Consider the following 20,405-nt stretch of genomic DNA (forward strand, 5'->3'; position numbering starts at 1 on the left):
AGCCAGGGGAGAGCCACATGACAGTGAGGTTGCCAGTTGACACCTTTGTGATGTCAGCAGCCCGGGGGACTGCCCGGCTGAGGGAGAGGCACACCTCCTCTGGGCGCTGTGGGTCTGTGTGTGTCCGGTAAGCTGCTGGCCTGGGGGAGTGGGGCTCGGTGGCTTCTGCAGCATGCGGGGCGGGGACACGAGGGGTTCAGTGTGTGTGTGTGTGTGTGTGAAGGTCAGCGTGTGCTGCGTCCCTGCCAGCTCCTCACACAGGGACAGGGAGGGTCCACCCAGGCTGGACCCCAACTTGTAGGCATGGGGACTGGGGGACCTCCCCCCAGCCGGCCAGTGACGACATGACGGTCAGCTCGGAGTCCGTCTTTCCTTGGGCTTGGAACTGGGAGGGGTGCAATTTGTCAGGAGAAGATGACAAAGGGGTGCCCCTTTGTGACCAGCCGGGGCACCCTCTGATCCAACGACCTTGAGTGAGTCCTGGCTTGCGCTCTCGCCTGTCTGCAGGGGAACCTCTGAACCTAGTGTTCTCCATAACTTCCCATCACCTACAACCTACTTTCCTTAAACAAACCCGATGTGCCAAACACCCTGAGTGTTCCTTATACCTGTTCCCTGCAGGACTGGGAGATCCCGAGTGCCTCCCGGTACGAGTTCCCACTCACCACTCCCCGGAGGATGACGGGAGCTTGGAGGCAGGGTCCGAGCCTGCGGCCTCAGCACAGGATGCTCACCTGTGGGAGAGGTCACCCAGAAGAGACCAAGACGGAGCGTCTCAGGAGTGAGAATTGTATTTCTGGGGAAATGGGATTTTATTCCTTAAAACGTTCACATGTAACTTGGCGGTAAGTATTAACGACCGTGGAGTCCGTGTTTGGCGTCGCAGGGTGCGTGGCCCTGGCCCGGGGTGCTCAGCTGTCCAAGGAGAGAGGTGCCCGTCTTGGTGGTTTGCTTCCCTGTTGGCTTCTCTGCCAAGAGGGAGGTGCTGGTGGGTGGTGCTGACGGAGCGGCTCAGTCAGCACTCCTGGGCGACGACCGTGACCCAGGGACGACTAGGAGTGTTTCCCTAATGGAAAGTGACCTTGTTTCAGCAGCAATCCCACTCACTCACTCTAATGACCCCAGTGACAGCTGTACAGGTGGCACCATGACTTAACTGAGAGGGAGCCACCCTTTCCACATAATTAAAAAAACCTATTAAAAAAATAAGACCCGCCTGGATCTTATAAGATGCCTCCTGGATTGCCCAGGAGGGGAATTTACACGTCCTCTGCAGAATAGAATGGGTTCTCCCCGGGGAGCCGGAGGGTGAGGGGGGGTCAGCGTGGTGGAGGCGGCTGGGTGGGCCGGTGTGGCAGGGCCCTGCTGGGAGGGGTGCGTCGTCCTCTCCCTCTGCAGGACAGATGGTGGCCGCCTGACTGGGGCTCCTGGAGGGCTCTCTCCCTGCTTCTCTCCTGCACAGAGCCTGCACCTGCGGCTTGCGGCCATCCATTTCCAGCCTTCTTGTCCAGGCTGATGTTTTAAGACGCGGCCGTGCCTCACCCCGGAGTGCTAGCAAAGCGTTGTGGACGGCCAGCCTCGAGCAACGCTCCTGCGGCTCGAGGTAGCGGGGCAGCGGTGGTCCTGAAGCCTGAGCACTGTGGGGCTCACTTCCACTTTGCCAGGCTGGACCAGATCCCTGAAATGGGTCCCTCCGTCAGACTGAACAAATATCTGTTAAATGAAGAATGAATAGACAGAAGAAGGAGGATGGGAGTGTGCCATTCCCCAAATTCCCTGATCTCAGAAATTAAACAAACAAACAAACAAACACTTTTTACCCCCAGAGAACAACTTGCATGATTATTTTTTTCAGAAATCTTGCTCTGGGAGGGTCTGGATCAGGCTGTTTGCCCTTGGTTGAGTTGCTTAACTTCTCTGGGCTTTATTTTATCATCTACCCGTCTTCCCTGGGACTTGCCCCTGCCCCGCCCACACTCCCTCAGAGTGCCCAGTGTCCAGGCAGGGTCAAAGTCTGGGTGAGGAGGGCCAGATGACTTGGGAGTCTCCTTAGGATTTTCAGTCCCCTTGTGGCAAGGGCTCAGGCATCACCCAGAAAACCAGCGGAGGGGGGGAGTATCGGGGGCCAAGAGAAGAGCCAGCCTGCTCCTTACCACACCAGCTCACCCCACTTATCAGGGGGCTGCAACAGCAGGTCCTGCTATTCCCAGGGAGTTAGCCAGTGGCCCCCTGTCCCCAGCTGGCCCACGGCCCTCCCAGGACAGGTGGGGTATCAGGTGAGCCCCAGGCTCCTCCGGGTGCAGCTCAGCTGGGGGGTGGGGGCAGCTGTGTCTGTGGCGTCCCCACCTGGGGGTGGGAAGGTGCCAGCAGCTTCCACACAGGTGACCTGAGGGGCAGGAAAGGGCAGGAGGCAGCAGTGCAGAGACACAGGGCTTGACTTCCTGTCTGTAGAGAAGACAGACGCTCAGGCCCTCCCAGCTAAAGACTGCATCCAGATGTGGCCAAGTGTCAGGACCCCAGCCACAGGGCAGAGTCGAGGGCTGCCAGGTCTGTGCCTGTGAGCGGGCCCCTCAGGTGTCTGGCATAGGGCCAAGGGGAATTTGATCTTGGCACACTTTTATGGCTCAGGAGGAAAATAGTAGGATACTTGCCGGACCCGAGGATTTATGAAAACTGCAGTGTGCTCAACTCAGGACTTCCACGGGCTTAGCAACCCGGGCCAGGAGTCCGCATTCTCAGCTTCCCACACAGGGAAATAGGATTCCTGTCTAAGGAAGGTCAAAGCTCAAGGGCTTTTGTGCAGAAGCTGCCCATAGGGTCCACTCACCCAGACTTTGACCCTGCCTGGACAGGGCACTCTGAGGGAGTGTGGGCGGGGCAGGGGCAACTCCCAGGGCCGACGGGTGGAGACGAACAGGAGGCCAGCTGGGGGAACGTGTGTGTGTGTGTGTGTGTGTGTGTGTAGCCTGTGTGTGTGTGTGTGTGAGCCTCTGTGTGTGTGTGTGTGTGTGTGTGTGAGCCTCTGTGTGTGTGTGAGAATGGGACCTCTGTGTGTGTGTGTGTGTGTGTGCGGGGTGGGAGTGTGTGTGGGGGGGGGTGGGTGGGTGGTGGGAACCTGTGTGTGTGTGTGTGTAGCCTGTGTGTGTAGCCTGTGTGTGTGTGCCTGTATGTGTATGTGTGTGTGTGTGTGTAGCCTATGTGTGTGTGCGCCTGTATGTGTATGTGTGTGTGTGTGTAGCCTATGTGTGTGTGTGTGGGTGGGAGCCTGTGTGTGTGTGTGGGTGTGGGAGCCTGTATGTGGGGGTGGGAGCCTGTGTGTGTGTGTGTGTGTGTGAGCCTCTGTGTGTGTGTGTGGGTGGGAACCTGTATGTGGGGGTGGGAGCCTGTGTGTGTGTGTGTGTGTGTGAGCCTCTGTGTGTGTGTGTGGGTGGGAACCTGTGTGTGTGTGTGGGGGGGGGGGGTGGGAGCCTGTGGGAGGAGGTGGGAGCCCAGTCTGCCCCAGCACTGAGGTGCATGGTCCCACTGGGGAGTGGAAAGAGGGAGCCAGCGGAAGCCTGCAGCCCGGGTCCCAGGTGCCGCGGTCTCCAGGCCCCAGGCAGCGCCTCTGCAACCCTCTCTCCAGGGCGCTCCAAGGGCAGCCTCAGCGGGGCACGGTCCCGGGAGGGATGGGATCCGCTCCGCTCAGGCGTGTGCTGCCCTGTGTGTGCGTGAACCCTGGGCCAGGCTGTGCCCCAGGACTGCAGCCCTCAGAACCCGCGGTGGGACAACAGGGGCTCTGCTGTGGGTCTCCTGCAGATCTCAGCGCGTGGCGGGGCAGGGGCTCTGAAACGAGAAGCCGCACCCAGCGCTTCGGGCCAGCGTGATGCCTTCTGTGGGCCTTAGTGTCCTCTTTAGTAAACCGGGTGCTGGTGCAGCTGTGCCCGGGTTGCTGCACAGGAGGCTTGTGATTGGAGGAACCATGGTGACCGCCTGTGTCGGGCAGTGGTCCTTCCAGCCGGCCATCTTAGGGATGCAGAAGCAGGAGCTCTAAGCACAGTGGCTGGGGAGGACTGGCCTGGGCCGGCGCAGGCCCTCGCTGCTGAGCTGGGGCACCAGTCATGTGCCAGTGCTGGAGACAGCTCGGTCGTCCTTCTCAGCTCCCCGCAGGGAACCGTCACCTCTTTGCACTCGAGGGTACCTTGACTTCACATGGGATCGGGCCACTGTTTTAGTGCAATCGTCTACATATTGGGGCTCCTTGTCTTTCAGAGGCTTCTGATGCTCTCTCAGTGCTTACACTGAGCTTTGAGATTGTTCAGTATAAATTTCTTCCTTTTGCAGGGAGAATAAACCAACAGGCAAAGCAGTGTCTAAGCTCACTCAGAAAAGGAGCACTAGAGCCAGCTACAGTCAGCCTCCAAGGCCTGGGGGGCCTCAGACCCCCCCAAGTCACTCCTGCTGGGAGGGAGTCCTTCCAAGAAGTCAGGGTGCTCTGTGCCCACTGGGCAAACTGGCACAAGCAGAGCAAAGCCCAGGGGCGCACAGTGCTCTGCGGAAGTCTGTCTGTGAGCAGGGACAGCTGCCCATCCCCCACTCCTCCTCAAGCAGTCGTCTAAACACAAATTTGGAGGCAGTGAAACCTGTATCTGTGTTTTGCGGGCTGGCGAGGTCACAGAGGAGACCGAGGGAAACTGAGACCTGTTTCCTCTCTGCTTTGGCAATCTCATGGAAAGGGTCTGGAGAAAACGCGAGGCGCAGAGGTGAGGGCTTTGAACACAGGTGCTGGACAGCTGGTCAGGCTGCTCCACCAGGGAGGGACGGTTTGGAAGGTGAGACCCCGTGTTCCTCTCGCCTGGGCCTCAAGTTTCCTCATGCCTCTGGGGGGCTGCTCCTTTGGGCAACTCAGAGTGGTCAGTTGGACGAGAGGCCTAGCTCATCCTGAGGGTCCTGGCAGGACGGAAGGACAGGTGGTGAGCCGAGGGGTCACGGCAAGAAGGCTCACGTCCCTGGGGCCTTGGGGGAGCAGCCGGGCTCCCTGCACCTGGAGCCCCTGGGTCCTCCAGGGGAGGGCTCTTGCCACACCTCCCTGGACACTGGCCGTGCTCCAGGGGTGCCGAGTGCCAGGAGGCGAGCGTGTGTTGGCTTCTGGGTAAATGCGTGCCGTCCTGCACGAGTCTCCACGAGTCTGTGATGCGACGCGGGGCCCCAGCACCGCTGGTGTCTCAGACTGGCCTGAGCATCCACAGTCTGCCGTGGGCCTCAGTGGCCCTGCTGCCTCCCTCCCTGGGGAGCTGGCTGAGAGGGCGCAGGTCGGGCTGTCTGGGCAGTGCTGGGCAGCGCCCCTCGCCTGGCAGCAGCCCCCGGCCTTCACCCTCTCGCACCTCAGAGCCTCTAGTGCTGCCTCTAGTGCTGCCACGGAGAATGCTCCGCAAGGGCTTCCTGGGATGGGTGCTGCGGCTGTTGCCCTGGTAACAGGACCATTAGCTGAGTTCCAGTCTCGCTGTGCGGTGAGGTAATGTCTGCTTCGCAGCCTGCCTGTCGCCCCACTCCCACCCTGCGCCTCGTGCCCAGCCCGACTTCCGGCCCCGCCACCTGAGCGTGCTCCCCACGGGGCTGCACGGCTCAACGACACCCTTCCTCAGGCTCAGACGCCCCGCCGGATAAAGCCCCACCGCCCACCTCCCTGGCCCTCACAACCCTGATTGCCCCCCCCCATCCACCCACCCTACCAAGCCCAGCGCAGCCCTGCTGCATGCAGAGCAGGTCCTGGCGGGGGGCTGGGCCTGGGACAGAGCCAGGAGGAGTGGGAAAGGAGGCCCTCGTGTAGTGACCTTGGGCTGGAGGCACACAGTGCATGTTTGAGTGCATGGGTTCACATGCAGCTTGTCTCTGAAATCAGGGCTCTTGCTAGGCTGGACAACCTTAGCAAAGATCCTTAACCTCTCTGTCTCACTTTCTTCAATGCAAAGTGGAGGGGATGGTGGATGGCTAATCCTTAGGGCTTTTCTGCCCAGGTACAGAAAGTGCTCCGCTCAGTGTCTTTGAAGGTAGAACGGCACCAAGGTGTCAGTCGCCTGACTGGGTGGTGGAGGGAGGGGCACGGTGGCCTGGGGGGCAGAGCTGGTGCAGAGCAAGCAGGCCTTGCGGGACAGGTGGGGCTGTGTCTGGGGTCTCTGACTGACTTCTAGGAGGGCCAGTGGCTGGCCGGGGTCATCCTGGTGCAGAGGTCTCTCGGCCGGTCCCCAGCAGGAGTGGCTGGGAGCAGGGTCTCAGCCCGAGAGTCCGCAGCACCCTCCCAGCACACGCCCCGGCCCCGGGGTACCTCGGTGGGGGTTGTGCAGTGGGGTCTTTCTCACTTCTGGGGAGAAGGTGGGCTTGGGGAACACCCTGCTCTGCTAGACTGCCTGCCTTTGGGGTGCGCAGTGCCCTCACTGGGTCTGTGTGACACAGGGGCTTCTTGCGTGACACATGGTCTCCGAAGCTTGTGCTCAGCCTTCAGTGGCTCGGTCTTCACCTCTCCCCGTGGTTTACTTTGCCTCACTTCACGTTCCCCTTGGGGAGTTGGTGGATGCCTGGTCTTGAAGTGAATGAGTTTCTCTGACCCTCAGTTTCTTCCTCTGAATGGTTGGTGCAGCTGGGGCCTGGTAAGAGGCGGATGCAGCTCGGTGAGGAGAAGGCGCCCCGTGGTTGCTGGTGAGCTCAGGACCTACCTCCTGGATCCACCCTCTGCAGCTTTGCCCCTTTTGCTTGCTTGAATAGCATGGTTCCCCTATTTCATTTGCCCCTCTCCTGGGGGTCACCCCGACTTATCGTGCTTTGGGATGACTTTTTAAGAACTCGGGGTCATGAATGCCACACCGGCAGAACTGGGTCACGGTGCCGGTGTCGGTGGTAGGAGAGAGTCTGTGTGCCACGGGGTGAGGAGGGAGAGGACGAGGGGTAGGCGTGGGTGGCTTCCTCGCTGACTTCCTGGTGCCGAGATGCTCTGAAGCCTCGCTCCCTGCAGGTAACAGAGTGGGGGCCGCGTGAGTTTCCACGGACTCTCCTCTTCTTTAATTAAACCGCTTCAACATGGCAATTTTCTAAATATTTTCCCATCATTCCAGGTACTTACACTTTCAATAACCTGCACATGGATTCCGTGCTATTTAATTAAGCCCTAAACCTATAAAAATGCACATTTAATACTCCGAGTAAACCCTTGACTTGCTCTCTCTGAAGATGAGCTGGCGAGATTTCTTCTTGAGCTCAGCGTTCAGAGATAATTAAGATTAGTTGCCATAGAGAAGGAGAGAGGAGCACATTAAAATGTATCATGCTTTTTGTGTTTAGGAAATTCATTTAATTAAATATTCAGAGCACTCAGATCTGCGAGACCCAGGCACCTATTAATCTGTGGACGGCTGCAGCTCCAGAGGGGCCCCTCATCGGGGAGTGTGTCGATGGTGCTGCTCTTTGCCAGGATCCTGTACTGGCTCCCCATTGCCCTGGTCTGGGGGTGCGCAGCCTTGTTGACACGGGGTCCTCCAGTCTTCCGGGTCTGGACCCCAGCTGCCCTCCACGCCCACTATGTCGGTGCCCGAGAGCTCTGGGGTCACTCGGGTTGCCCCAGCCCCCTCCTTCTCCGAGCTCCTGCTCACCCTGTGAGACCCGCTGGGGCGTGAGATCCTGGGGTTCCTCCTGCCGAGCCCCTAAGCGTCCTCAGACCTTGTACCTTCATGACATTCTCCTCACAGTGCCCCTGGCTGTGCCTTTCTCCCCTGGCTGGGCTCCTTGAGGGCAGGCACCTGGCTTTACTAATTTGCGTATTTACATACTAGGTCCTGCAGCTCCTGAATCCCTCCTGTTGAAGAAATGAAGTTAACAATGTCACTTTGGCAGTTAGTACGCTTTGTGATGCCGTAATGATTTTTTAATAAACTTTATTTTTAGAAATACATCGACATTTTTAGTTGTAGCTTGACACAATACCTTTATTTTATTTATTTACGTTTATGTGGTACTGAGGATTGAACCCAGGGCCTTGCACGTGCTAGGTGAGCCCTAAACCACTGAGCCACAACCCCTGCCCACCATAACGATTTTTTAAGGGAGCAATTGTCTTGTCTTATCCGTGGTGATGCCTGTAAAGTTCTGCAGTTTGCCACTGGAGTATAGCTCAGTGATAGAGCACTTGCCTAGCGTGTGGGAGGCTCTGGGGTTGATCCCCAGCCCTACAAAGAATGAAGTGCAAAAGTTGTGCAATTCCATATTGAAGGATGATTTTCTTCAGGTACCTGGCTGCAGTATATAAAGCTAAACGGAGGGTTCGTGGCTACCTCTCAGGTTAACCAGCAGAAGGCTGGAAGTTAGAGTCTACAAAAACTACTTCCTTCCTGATGGCAGCAGCACCTCGTCAGTACTAAATGCTGGCAGGTGACTTGACCTGGTGGCTGGTGGTGGCTTCCCGGCAGGGGACATGGCAGCCTGCTGAACTTCTCCTCCGTCCACTTTCTGTAGACTGGAGATGACCATAGTGTGTCACCGAGGTTGGCTTGGGCATTGAGTGAGAAGCTCAAGCCACTTGGTGAGCCCGGTGCCTGGAGATGAGAATGTTCAATGAAAGGAGCTCTTTTCTTTGAATTTACGGTGGTTCTGAGTCATTCCTAAAATACGTGATGACAATACAAAATAAAATAATAATACGCTTTCCCAAAGAAGCAGCAGTCGCTGTCACAGATGCCACTTGGTGGGTGAGTTGGAATACGTTGCTAACCGGTAGTGGAGACCCTCGGAGGTTGTAGCCCCTCCAGAAGAGTTCTGAGGCTGCCTGGCTCAGCCGTCCCTCAGAAAGAAGCTGCCCCGACTGTGCTTCCGGCCTGTGCTTCCGACCTGTGCTTCCGACCTGTGCGTCTGACCTGTGCTTCCGACCTGTGCGTCCGACCTGTGCGTCTGAACACCTGCTAGCATTTAGCGAGACCAGTGGCGAGGTCTCTGGACCCTCCACTGGGGGAGGTCAGGACACAGCCTGTGGATGCCGACCTCCGGTCCCCACACAGAGCCACCCTCTGAGAGTGTCACCTGCTGATGTGGAAGTCTGGGGACTCGGGAGGGCCACACCTAGGGCTGCCTCCTGCTTCACGCCCCCTGAGACCTGTGGCTCCCCAGTCCTGCCTCTCAGTTGGACTAGGAGAGGGGAGGGTGGGACACCTGAGGAAGGATCCCTTAGAAATCAGGTGACATTGTCCTCTGTGGTCACGCATCACCCAGGAGAAGAGTCACTTCATGGGATCATTGGATCTCTACTTTTGTCCTTACCAACCCACTCTTTGCTGAAGGAGAAGGTTTCGCGGTGGACTTGGGGTACACCTGATTCTGGACTGTCGAGACTTATGAGCATCTCAAGGTGTGCCAGTGTCTGAGGACAGTCCTGGGGTGTCCCTAAGAGTCGCACGTGTGCACCTGAGCGTGCTTGCCTGGGCCAGGAGAGGCTGCTGCCTCTCAGAGACCCCGCTGTGAACCCATCCTCCTCCTCCCTCCTCTCAAAACCAGAGGCAAAGGGGCGGGTGACTGGTGGGGTTCAGGGCCTGGGGGACAAAATCAGAGAGGGTCTGGGACGGTGCTTTCAGAACCTCACTGTGCGGCCCTGTCCTCATCTGAGAGAAGAGACACTGCCTCTGGGTCTCTGGGTCCACGGAGCCGGGCCAGGCCAGCAGTGGGCAGGACACAGCCCTTGGCCCCTGCTGGAGCCGCCCAGCTGTCCTTGACAGAGAGCACCCTCCAGCCAGTGGCCTGGGGGAGGGGATCTGGAACTGGCTTCCTGGAGGCGGGGAATGCGGTGGCCCCAGGGTGAGCAGGGGACGAGAGCAGGGGACAGCCGAGCTCCCAGCTTTGTTGGGGGGAGTGGAAGTGTCTTTCCACAGAAGAGCCTCTGTTCCTGGAGCCATCAAGCAGTGCAGCTCCATGCCCCCGGAGGGGACCGAGGGCACCATTCAGAGACTGGGAGAAGCTCACGGGGCTGGAGGGCAGCCGGGGAGCCTGGGTTTTACGGTCAAGGCCAATGGGGCCAGTTGATGGGGCAATCAGAGCAACACAGGGGACCAGGCAGAAGACTTGTTTTAATTGAAAAGTAATTCATGCTCATGGAAATAACTCAATAATAAAAACAAAAAACCTGTCACTGAAAACGACATCCGCCTCTTGCGCCATTGTTCTCCATTCCCACAGGCGATGGCTGGGTAGAGCTCCTCCGCGGGCTCCAGAGGTGTTCTGGGCGCCATCTGCACGTGGTTTTATGCAGCAGTATATCTTGGAGATTGCTCTGTGATGCATATACATCCATCAATCATCTCGACAAATATTCAATTGCCTCCTGAGAGCCGGCTCTGCTTGCTCTGGGCCGAGGATCCAGCCGTGGAGGATCCAGCCAGGCCTGAGCCTCAGCCTTCTGTGACTGGGGAGAAAACAGCAGGCTCGGGGTGCGAGTGTGCGTCAGGTGGGGGTCTGTGCTGCTGAGCCCAGGGACAGCAGCCTGAGCAGAGAAGGGACCGGCTCTGAGGAAAGCTGCCGGGGGAGGCCACCAGGGACATGCTGGAGTGATCGTGACGTGGGCAGGGTGGTCACAGGCCCTGGGTGGGGAGGTGGACAGCAAGTCGGCAGGACAGGAAGGGGGCCCGGGTGGCTGGGGCAGAGCCAGTGGGTGTAGCCGGGAGGAGGCAGGCAGGGGACAGGCCGGTGGGCCCTGCAGCAGTGGCCAGGAGTCGGGGTTTGCTCTCGGGGTGTAGGAAGCCACTGGACAGTGGGGCGGGGGAGGGTAGCCATCTGTGGTGTAACACCACCCTCTGTCTGCTGTGTGGCCAGAATGAGGGGCAGGGCCGCACCCTGATCCAGCGAGGGGACGTAGGCTTGTGTTGGGGCGAAGGCCTCTGGAACGTAGGAGGTGGGGGAGAGGGAGCAAGATCGTCCCAGGCTTTGGGTCCCAGCCCCTGGACCTTCCTCTCTCTTCAGGGGAGGAGATGGCCGAGCTCAGGCCCCCAGTGTGTTGGACTCAGGGTCCCTGAGGCACGTGCCAGCCCGTATCCAGGAGTGACAGGGTGTCTAGGTCGGGGTGCACGGCCCGGGTCAGGACAGCAGAGACTTGAGTGTCATCGTCCCCACCTGGGTCCCGTGTATCAGGGAGATAAGAAGGAAGCTGTCCTGCCCGTACCTGCTTCCTTATTACGTGGCTATGATAGAAGGTCGCATTGAGCAGATTGCTACTTAAAGTATCACTGAGGAACACAGCAGGGTCATCTTTGAGTGTCCCTGGCGGCTTCTGCAGTGTGGGTTCAGATGGAGCGTCTTGATCCCCTGTCTGGGTGTTCTCACGGCTCCTGACGGTGGGTCTCAGTGGCTCATGCTTTCTGCTGTGTGCTGACCATGTCCCCTCCACCACCCTCCCCTGCACCGGGGAGAACCACCATTGCAATCACATGGACAGGTTCAAGTGTTCATTTTGCACGTCTTTGATTCTCTCAAAAGCTGACTCTTAGAAATATTTATTAGGAAATTGTGTCGACGTCCTGCAAGTTGTCTGTCCATTGAAATCTCCTCCTACTCTAAGACAGATTCACAATAGGTATTTGCATGGAGTCTGCTGTTGAGAAGGCCCTTGTTTCTTAGCGGCTTTCCGTCGGGCTTTTGGCTTTTTATCTGGCTTCGTGACATATAAAAGTTCCCCATTTTTACATGGACCAATGCGCTAATTTTGGGGGTTGTTGTAGAATTTCCTCCAGTGCTTTTATTCCTAAAAAATCCTCCCCTATTTACAGACCAGGAAGAACGTTTAGCTCTGTTTTTTTGTTAATTTTTAAATGTTTGACCTTTAATTCATCTGCGATTTATTTGTCTTATGGTGTCAGGTGAAACATCTACATGGAATTATTCCCAAGTAATTTTCCCGGTGCCGTTTATTACTTGAGTGGAGGGAAGTTATTCAGCCTCTCTTGGCCTCCATTTTCCGATTAAGACAGGAAAATGTAAGTCTGCTTCAGAGTTACGTGGGAGGAAAAAGTGTGACCATGGATTCACTTTATCAGTGCCCTGGACACGTGGGTCCTCAGAGTCATCACCACGTGGCCCAGTGGGAGTGCAGTTGGTACCGTGGGTTCTGCAGCCGCAGGTCCTACCAGCTGCGGTTTGGAAGCATTGGGGAAAAGCGTGGCCCTGCCGGGGTACCTGCACACCTCTCCTTGCCGCTGTTTTCTGAACAACATGGTGCACAGCCACACAGCAGCACTCTCAGGGCAGCGGACAGCACTAGGAGCAGTCGGCGGAGACTGAGAGTGCTGGGCCGCCCTGAAGGGGAGCTGGTGGACAGTGGCTCCCTCGGGGTAGTCGAGGCTGAGTGACCCACAAAGGAGTCAGGAGGCGGCTATTGAGACCCAGCTTCAGGGTGAGGGGCAGAAGGAGCCTGGCGCCCTACTGGGGCTGGGAGGGGTCAGGGGAGTGGTGGGCGGTGTGTGAGGAGGCAGGGCCTGGTAGGAGGGGACACGCTCCCTCAGAAGTCGAGAGGGGTCCTCGGGAGGTGGGTCCTGGGTTACTTAAAGGTGGGAGGCACTGGGCTGGCCTGGGGGGTGGCCACCAGGCTCTGCGTTGTTTTGGAGGCTGCCCAGAGGCTGGGTCACAGCACGCTCCCAGGGGCTAGCTGGGCGCTCGATGGCGGGTGGCCACTGGTCAACTCTTCACCTAGATGAGAAGCCGCAGCAGCTTGCTTCTGTCAGAGGGATGTGCAGAAGCCACTCTTGGCCACGAGGGGAGAGTAGCCCCAGGTGGGACATCGCATCCCAGGTGCTCCGCCTTGACCTTCCGTGCGGACTTGTCCTTCCTGTCTGTTTCTTTCTGCCAGCTCGACACAGGGCGCCGGGCAGGAGGGGTGGCAGCAGGTCCACGTGCGAGGCCCTGGAGGAAGAGCACCTCTGGGAAGCGGAGGAGCTAGGGCTGTGGGGGAAGCCACCAGCGGCCGCCTTCTTCCAGGCTGGGAATTCCGTCCCCTCAGTCTCTGAGTCACTGGGGTTCAGCACAGAGGTGACCACAGGGTGCACCTGCATGCGGGCTGGGGTGCAGGAGGTCCAGGCTGGGGGACGGCTTCGCTGGCCAGGAGTTGGTCTGGACTCTGGAGGGCTGAGGGGCGCGGCCTGGTGCAGGTTCCCTGAGCCCAGGCTCCCTGCTCAGGGCGGCGCCCACAGGCCTCTCAGAGGTGATGGCGGTTCTTGCTGTGGGGAGAACTGCAGAGGTCAGGCTTGGGAACCGTCCTGCTCCTCTGCCGGCCTGTGTCCAGGTCCCAGGAGGCTGCAGTTCCACCTGTGCTCACCTGTGCTCTGGAAGCGCTGTGCCTGCGCCTCTCCCTCCAAGCCCCTGCTCCCTCCAGACCCGCTGCTGGCCGCCCTGACCCCTGCCCAGCGCCTCCCCAGGCTGCACGCCCCTCCTTGGCACGGTCTCTGGTTCACCGGGTGCTGGTGCACTGTGAGGCAGACTTGGTGCCTGGCACCTGGCTGGTTGGGTCTCGTGGCACCAGGGCAGCCGTGTCAGGGGTTGTGCTTATTCCTCAGATGGGGCGGAGACTTCAGAGGTCCCCGGTTGCTGTCTTGGGGTGAACCGGGGCGTCGTGCCTCCCGGTGCTGCTGTCAGGCAGGGAGGAGGCGGCGCTCCCCGGGGGACGAGGGTTGCTGCGGGGGTGGAAGCTGCCACTTGTGCTCCTGGGGAGGAGGCTCCACTGTGGCCCAGGCAGAGCCCCAGGCTGTGCCCCCAGGCCCAGCTCGGGAGGGCTCAGGGCGTGCTGACCACAGGACGGTGGGCCAAGGGAAGACGGGGCACCCAGTGGGGCGGGATTGGGCCAGGGAAGGCCTCTGGAGGGGCAGCTGCGCTCCCTGGACTTAGCAGGAGAAGAGACGGAGGAGGCGACTTGTTGACCTTCGGGTCTGAGCCAGGAAGAGTCAGGAACTTAGCAACTTTCCTAAGAGAAAGTCATGTCACACAGCAGCCCAGGAGTCAGGAGATTTAATTACAACTGCCTCACGAGCAGGATTTGAAAAGGAGTGGGAGGCTCATGGAAACCTTAATTGCTGCAAAAAGTTAAGGGGAGAAATGTGACAGAAGTGACGGTTCTGCATGTGTGTCATGTCTCATCTGTCAGTTCTCTAGACAGGCACTCTGCCTCCTGCCTCCCCTGGGCAGAGGGGAAGAAGAGCTCCCTCAGCTGCCGAGGTGAACACACCATTCAGGACGCAGAATAAACACTCCTTATTCCTTTTAGGGAAGAGAAGGTCTGCCTCGGGTTGCCTCATTGTTAAGAAGAACAAAAAGCGTTCCTCTAGCAGGAACTGCGAGAGGCCGCTCAGAGCCTCATCAAGCTGGGTGAGTCTTCCTCGGAGGATGAACGTAGCTGGCCTGCTCTCCCTTCAGGCCTGCTCTCCCTTCAGGCCTGCTCTCCCTTCAAGCCTGCTCTCCCTTCCAGCCTATTCCTGTGGCCTTCTGATCCTGGGGATTGCAGTAGGACGCTTTTCCACGAGTGTGTGTGGACGGGCCCCTCGGCCCAGAGAGGAAGTCCTGGGGGGCCTGATGCCCAGGGAAGGATGGCCAGTGACTTGGCGTTGGCAGCACCTAGCTTGTGAGCGGGCTGACGTGGAAGCTCCTGGAAAACTGCAGACCCCAGCACCATCAGAGCATGGCCTAGACGCAGCCCACTGGGGACGGGGATCCAGCCCCTGGGTTATCTGCCCAGGGACTGTGAGAGAGGGGGCAGGATCTAAGGTGAGGTCCTCTATGACCCCTGGAGTGTGGAAGTGCCAGAAAGCACACGTCTGCCTGCACAGAGAGACAGGAGGATGTGGCTGCACAAAGAAGAGTGTTCGTACCCTGCTAGACCAGGCGTCTCCAAGGCCTTTCCAGCTCTAACTGGGATCCTGGGGCCCTGGAAGAGGATGCAATGAGCTCTTTCTCAAGGCCTGCTACACCCTAGACCAAGGGATCCTCGGTGTATCTACATCTATGTCTCTCCTGGGTTTAATAACTTACATTTGTCTAGTCCTTTACAGTTACGGCAACCCAGTATTGCAGACTACTGGTTGTCTATTGTCAAAATAATGCTACATAGAGGATTAATATCAGAATAAATAAAGAATTCAAAACACTTAACACCCCCAAACCCAAATAGCCCAATTATTAAATGGGCAAATGAATTAAACAGACCCTTCTCAAAAGAAGAAATACAAGTGGCCAACAAATGTATAAAAAAATGTTCAACATCATTAGCGACTAGAGAAATGCAGATCAAAACTACATTGAGATTTCACCTCATACAAGCCGGAAGGGCAGTCATCAAGAATACAGACACTAAGGAATGCTGAAGAGGATGTGGGGAAAAAGGAAGACTTACACACTGTTGGTGGGATTGTAAATTAGTGCAGTCACCATGGAAATCAGAATGGAGGTTCCTCAGAAGACCAGGAATGGAATCTCTGCATGACCCAGCTATAACACCCCTTGGTATTCTACAGGATGAAAGTTGTCATAGTAAGAAAACATGTGTTTACAGCAGCACGATTCACAATTGTCGAACCCTGGAACCAACCTAGGGGTCCATCAGTGGGTGACTGGATAAAGAAAATGTGAGATATATATGCCACGGAGTTCTTCCATTCAGCCATAAAGAAGAATGAAATCATTTCATTTGCAGGAAAATAGATGAAACTTGAAAACATGATGTTAAAGGAAATAAGTCAAACTCAGAAAGTCAAGGGTTGTATGTTTTCTTTCAGATGTGGAGCTAGAGAGGGAAAAGGAAAAGAAAGTGGGGGTGGGGGATCTCATGAAAATGAAGAGAGTAGAGGGAAGGGGCCAGGGAAGGGAGGAGGGGGAAGAAAGGGGAGATACTGGGGATGGCATGGCCCAGATCTTATGGTCATATCGTGTGCATGTACGAATAGGTAGCGATGAGCCCTGTCATCACGTACAACAGCAATACACCAACAAAAATCATACTGTGTAACAAACAGCACGGACTCTCAGTGGCGTGCAACAGTATGTGTTTGTTGCCCCTGTGTCCAGAGGTTGGTGAGGTGGCTTTGCTGACCTTGGCTGGGCTCACAAATCTGGGGGTTGGCTGTCTCTCAGGTGACCTGGGATGGCCTTGACTCAGTGCCCTGGGAAACTCAGCTCTGACCTGTGCATCTCTTATCTTTCATCAAGCTAACTCAACCGTGGTCTCCTGGTGGTGGAAGAGGACGAGGCCGAAGAGAGCAAGCAGAAACACCAGGGCTTCATGTGCTGGCCAAGGAAAGTCACGTAGCTGCATTCAGCATCCAGGCTTGGGGAGATGCACTTCACTCCATTTGCTGATGAAGTTGCAATCACCTAGCAAAGGGTGTAGGTAAGGGGAAGGGAAAATCATGGGTGCATGCAGCCCTTTACCACACAGATATTGCCACATTCGGCATAATCCTTTGTCCCTGAAGACTGGCATTATTATTTTCCCTTTTATAGATAAAAAGGGACATCAAAATAATAATAAGTTTTCTAAGGCCACAAGACTGGTCAGTAGCATTTCAGAAAGAATAATACTGGCCTTCCTACTACAAATGCAAGGAACTTTCCATTGTTCCATATCATGCTTAATTAAGAGCATGAGTCCCAGGAATTTTGACAGGAACCCTGTAGAGGTAGATTGGTTAAGTGTGTGGCCATTCGTGTTGTGTGAGTTGGGGAATATGCAAACTTTTACTTATGTTTCTTAACCTATTCATAAAATCTGCAGCAGTCCTATAAAATATATTTGTATGCAATTGTCAATTGAAGGAATTCAGTGAAAAAAAGTTAATTTTTGTATGGTTGGTTGCTCTGTATATTTTTCAGGGTAAGATAGGTTCTCTGATTAAGTATCCTTAAACCTTAGTGATGCAAAACAATAGAAGTTTATTTCCTGTTCATTTTGGCCAGAACTCAGGCACATGGCCACATCTAACAGCAGGAAGGCTCGGAAATAGAGTTAGCTATGTGATGACTGTGGATCAAAGGAAAGGGCCACATCATGGTAAGTCCTGGGCAGCCTAGGTAGGTACTAGATGACAATGTGTGGAGGGAGGAAGGTGGAGGAGAGGAGCCATGGCTTGAGAGTGTCCAAGGGAATGTGTAGACCTGACTTCTAGAACATACTCGGCACATTCTCTACCCAGCAGGCTGAATGATCATTGTGGATTATCAAGTTAAGAATTTAAATCTGGTTTTGTCAGATTTGAGTCCCATTTTTGAGCTTAAAAAACCTTGATAAACCCTTAAGGATAAGTGCTAAGTGTCGGTGACTTAAGTCCTCCGTCAGTCTGACCGACCTTGTGTACTTCGCCTTCCCACTTGCTTTTTACTCAGCTATGATGGTCTTTTTAATTTGCCTAGAGGGGAGGATCTTTAATCGTGTTATTCATCATGCTGTTCCTCCATCTCCTAGGCCCTCTTCTCTGAAACACTTCTGACCCTTTCCTTCTTGACTCAGATTTTCTCATTCTTCAGTTCTCAGCCTAAACATTATATCCTAATATAAGCCAAAGACAGGTTCAAAGCTAAGACACTAAACTACTGATCCAAGGGACTGAAAAAACACTAAGCAAGATAGGTACACACACACACACACACACACACACACACACTCAAGCCACTGAAAGGCAAAGACATGAGGTATCCTGGAAGACGAGTGGAGGAAAAGACCATCCAAGGTGACAGATACGGCAGACTTCTTGCTGGAAACCATGCAGGCCAGAAGACAATGGAGTGCACACTTACTGTCCACCCAGAATTATATAACCAGAAAACAGTAAAAATGAGGGAGCTTTCAACCTCATCAGACAACAGGATGGAAACAGCAATCTTGCCACAAGACTTGCACCTACCAAGTGCCAGGCGTTTTATTAGGCAGACAAAAATGACACTGGATACCTAGTTAGAGAAGCAGCAGAGAGCACCCACTGTGGAGTGAAGGAAGGGAGTGTAGACACATCATTGCTTCATTTTCCTCTTTGGCTCCTGCTCTTTCTGAAACTCCACCGTACGCGTATTAAACCAGCACGGCTGCAGGCGCCTGGAGCTGTGCTCTCTGGTTCTGTTCGCCTGCTCCTTTATGTTTGGGTCTCAGTTTGGGTAATTTCTATTGGTCTGTCTTAACTTTCCTCGACAATTTCAAGTCTAAGGAGCCTGCTGAATGCATTATCCATCTGCTGCTGTGTGTCTGGTTGTGCTCATTGCTTTACATCTCAGCACTGTTATTTTTTTTCCTTGTTGTTGTTGTGTGAGTTTTTTTTTTATACACCTTACATTTTTTTTTTTTTTTTGCAAAACTCAAATATCTTATGTAGGGCGGTAGGGACTGAGTTAAATAGTGGCTATGCCTAGAATCGTCATGTTTTCTTATTCCTGGACTTTAATGTGGGGGATGAGTCAACCTACTCGGGAGCTGAACCAGTTTGGGGGTTTCTGTGGCTGTGGTCATCCTCAATGCAGATTCTGAAGCCTCACCCCAGACTTGCAAATCCAAAGGTTCGAGTTCCTCTTGTGTTCGGACCAGGGCTGACTTGCTGGCCTCTGCTTCAGGCCTGGCTGTGCACCGTGCCTCAGTGGGGTCTCCCCTGCCCTCACACCTCTCAGCAGAAGACCACTGTTACCCGTCCACAGATGCTCACTGTGGCCTAGTGCTGGAGAGAGCGGGGTGAGCCTTCTTGTGGCAGCCTATTGTCCTTCTGGGTCTCAGTGGCTGCCTTTCAGCTTAGCTGTGGGCTGAGGCTTGGAGGACATCCCTGCTTCTTCCCGGGCTGCAGATTTCCACCTCCACTCCCCCTTCTCTCAGTTGCAAGGGCTCTTCCACTCGCACTCGGGAGTGAGGGTGTCTGTTCTCCACCAACACTTCAAGGTCTTTCTCTGTAGGAGAGATGGAGGACAGGACCCAGTGCTGCTCCTTGCATCTGTCACGGCCACAGCTCCTCTTCCCAAGGCCTGCAGTGCCTGGGCTGTGTGTACCCAGTGAGGTCCGTGGAAAAAAGCCCATGAGAGGGTGTCAAACTCTGTGCTGTGGCTTGGTAGTCTCTGGTACTTGTCTCTGGCTAGTTTGATTGATGGTCTCTTCCTGGCCTGAGCTGTGCCCTTAGCAATCTGTTAAGAGTTGTAGCTGAATTTTTCCTCTCTGGGGCTGGTGGCCTCTGCCCTGGTGACCACGTGTCTGTGCCTTTGTCTCCGGGGGTGCTGTGTTTTAGGTCTTGGCTCCCCAGGTTGCCCTTCAGCCTCAGCTCTGTGGGGGACTCATGAAAGCTCAGATTGTCTAGCTTTATGTATTTTTTTGGGGTAAGGATAGGAGCAGTGTTCTTTGTTTCCGACATCCTGAGTGGGAAAATAACATGTAATTCTTAAAGGATTGTTCAACTCTCTTCCTAGTTTGCCAGGTTCAGACAGTTTTTCTCCTAGTGCCGTGTCCAGGCCATCTGTCATCAGAATGCTAAGCTGATTAAAAATGCGGATCCTGAAGCCTCACCCCAGACTTGCAAATCCAAAAGCCTAAGGAGCATTCATTTTATCAAGCTTGCAAGGTGATACTTCTGCATTTTCAAGTTTGAAAACTGTTGGATTCCAAATGAGCCATGTTGGGGCTCAGAGCTGATACCCCAAGGTGCTGAGCACTCTGGGCTGAAGGACACTGAAAGGTCTCAGAAGCGAGGTCTCTCTGACCTCCCACCCTCTGGTCTCCTGTACCTCCAGCCCAAAGAGCAAGGCTTAGAAACTCTTCTTGGTACACGTCTTTCCCAGGAAGACTTCCTTTTACAAAAGGGCAGCTTTGCCAAGCTGCTCCTGTGTCTGCAGTTTCTCAAAATAACCAGCTGGAGACAGTCACTATACCGAGGAGGTTGATTTTAGGGTGGAATACTCTCTCTCCTCGGTCACATTTTGGGGTGGTAGGTTTTGCCCTACCATAGACATTTTTTTTTTGCTAATCCCCTTAAATCTCATAATAGACGCACAAGTAGACACCATGCATCCTCTTCACAGAGGAGTTTTGTCTTGAAGAGGTCCTGACTTGCCGGGGGTCCGAGGCTCCCATGTGGCAGGAGGAGGACTGAGTTCAGGAGGCCTGACGGGGATCCCAGGGCTGTGCCAGAATGGAGTCAGATTCACGTGGTTAGACTCCATCCTCGACAGGCTGTTCAGGGCGTTAGCATGTTTGTGAGGCTGTGTACCAAATCCACACTTCGCTTCCCTGCCCTGAAAACAAGCCCCACGCCCGTTGGCAGCTGCTGCCCAGTTCTGCCCCCTACAGTCCCTGGAAGGCTGGACATGTGGGCATGTCCCTACAGGACATCTCAGGTCAATGCTCATGTGGTTCATGGACGTCTGGGTCTGGCGTTTCCACCTAGTAAGGCAGAGGCCTCAGCCACTGC

At 55.3% G+C, this 20,405-nt stretch overlaps 1 long non-coding RNA gene across 3 annotated transcripts in view; it reads left to right on the forward strand.

Annotated features, from left to right (window-relative positions):
* Positions 1-59: 59 nt before the first annotated feature.
* Positions 60-20,405, forward strand: part of LOC113197264 (uncharacterized) — a 49,740-nt gene continuing 29,394 nt past the window's right edge. For 2 of the 3 annotated variants that reach the window (XR_013344322.1, XR_003302665.2), the window contains exons 1-3: positions 60-127; positions 622-845; positions 16,186-16,366. This is a non-coding gene — a long non-coding RNA (uncharacterized LOC113197264). Of the gene's footprint in view, positions 128-621; positions 846-16,185; positions 16,367-16,932; positions 17,016-20,405 lie in introns of those variants that run through there. The other variant, XR_003302666.2, reaches the window with a different exon arrangement.

The sequence above is a fragment of the Urocitellus parryii genome, chromosome 9 (assembly GCF_045843805.1).
Source record: "Urocitellus parryii isolate mUroPar1 chromosome 9, mUroPar1.hap1, whole genome shotgun sequence".
Classification (NCBI taxonomy): Eukaryota; Metazoa; Chordata; class Mammalia; order Rodentia; family Sciuridae; genus Urocitellus; species Urocitellus parryii.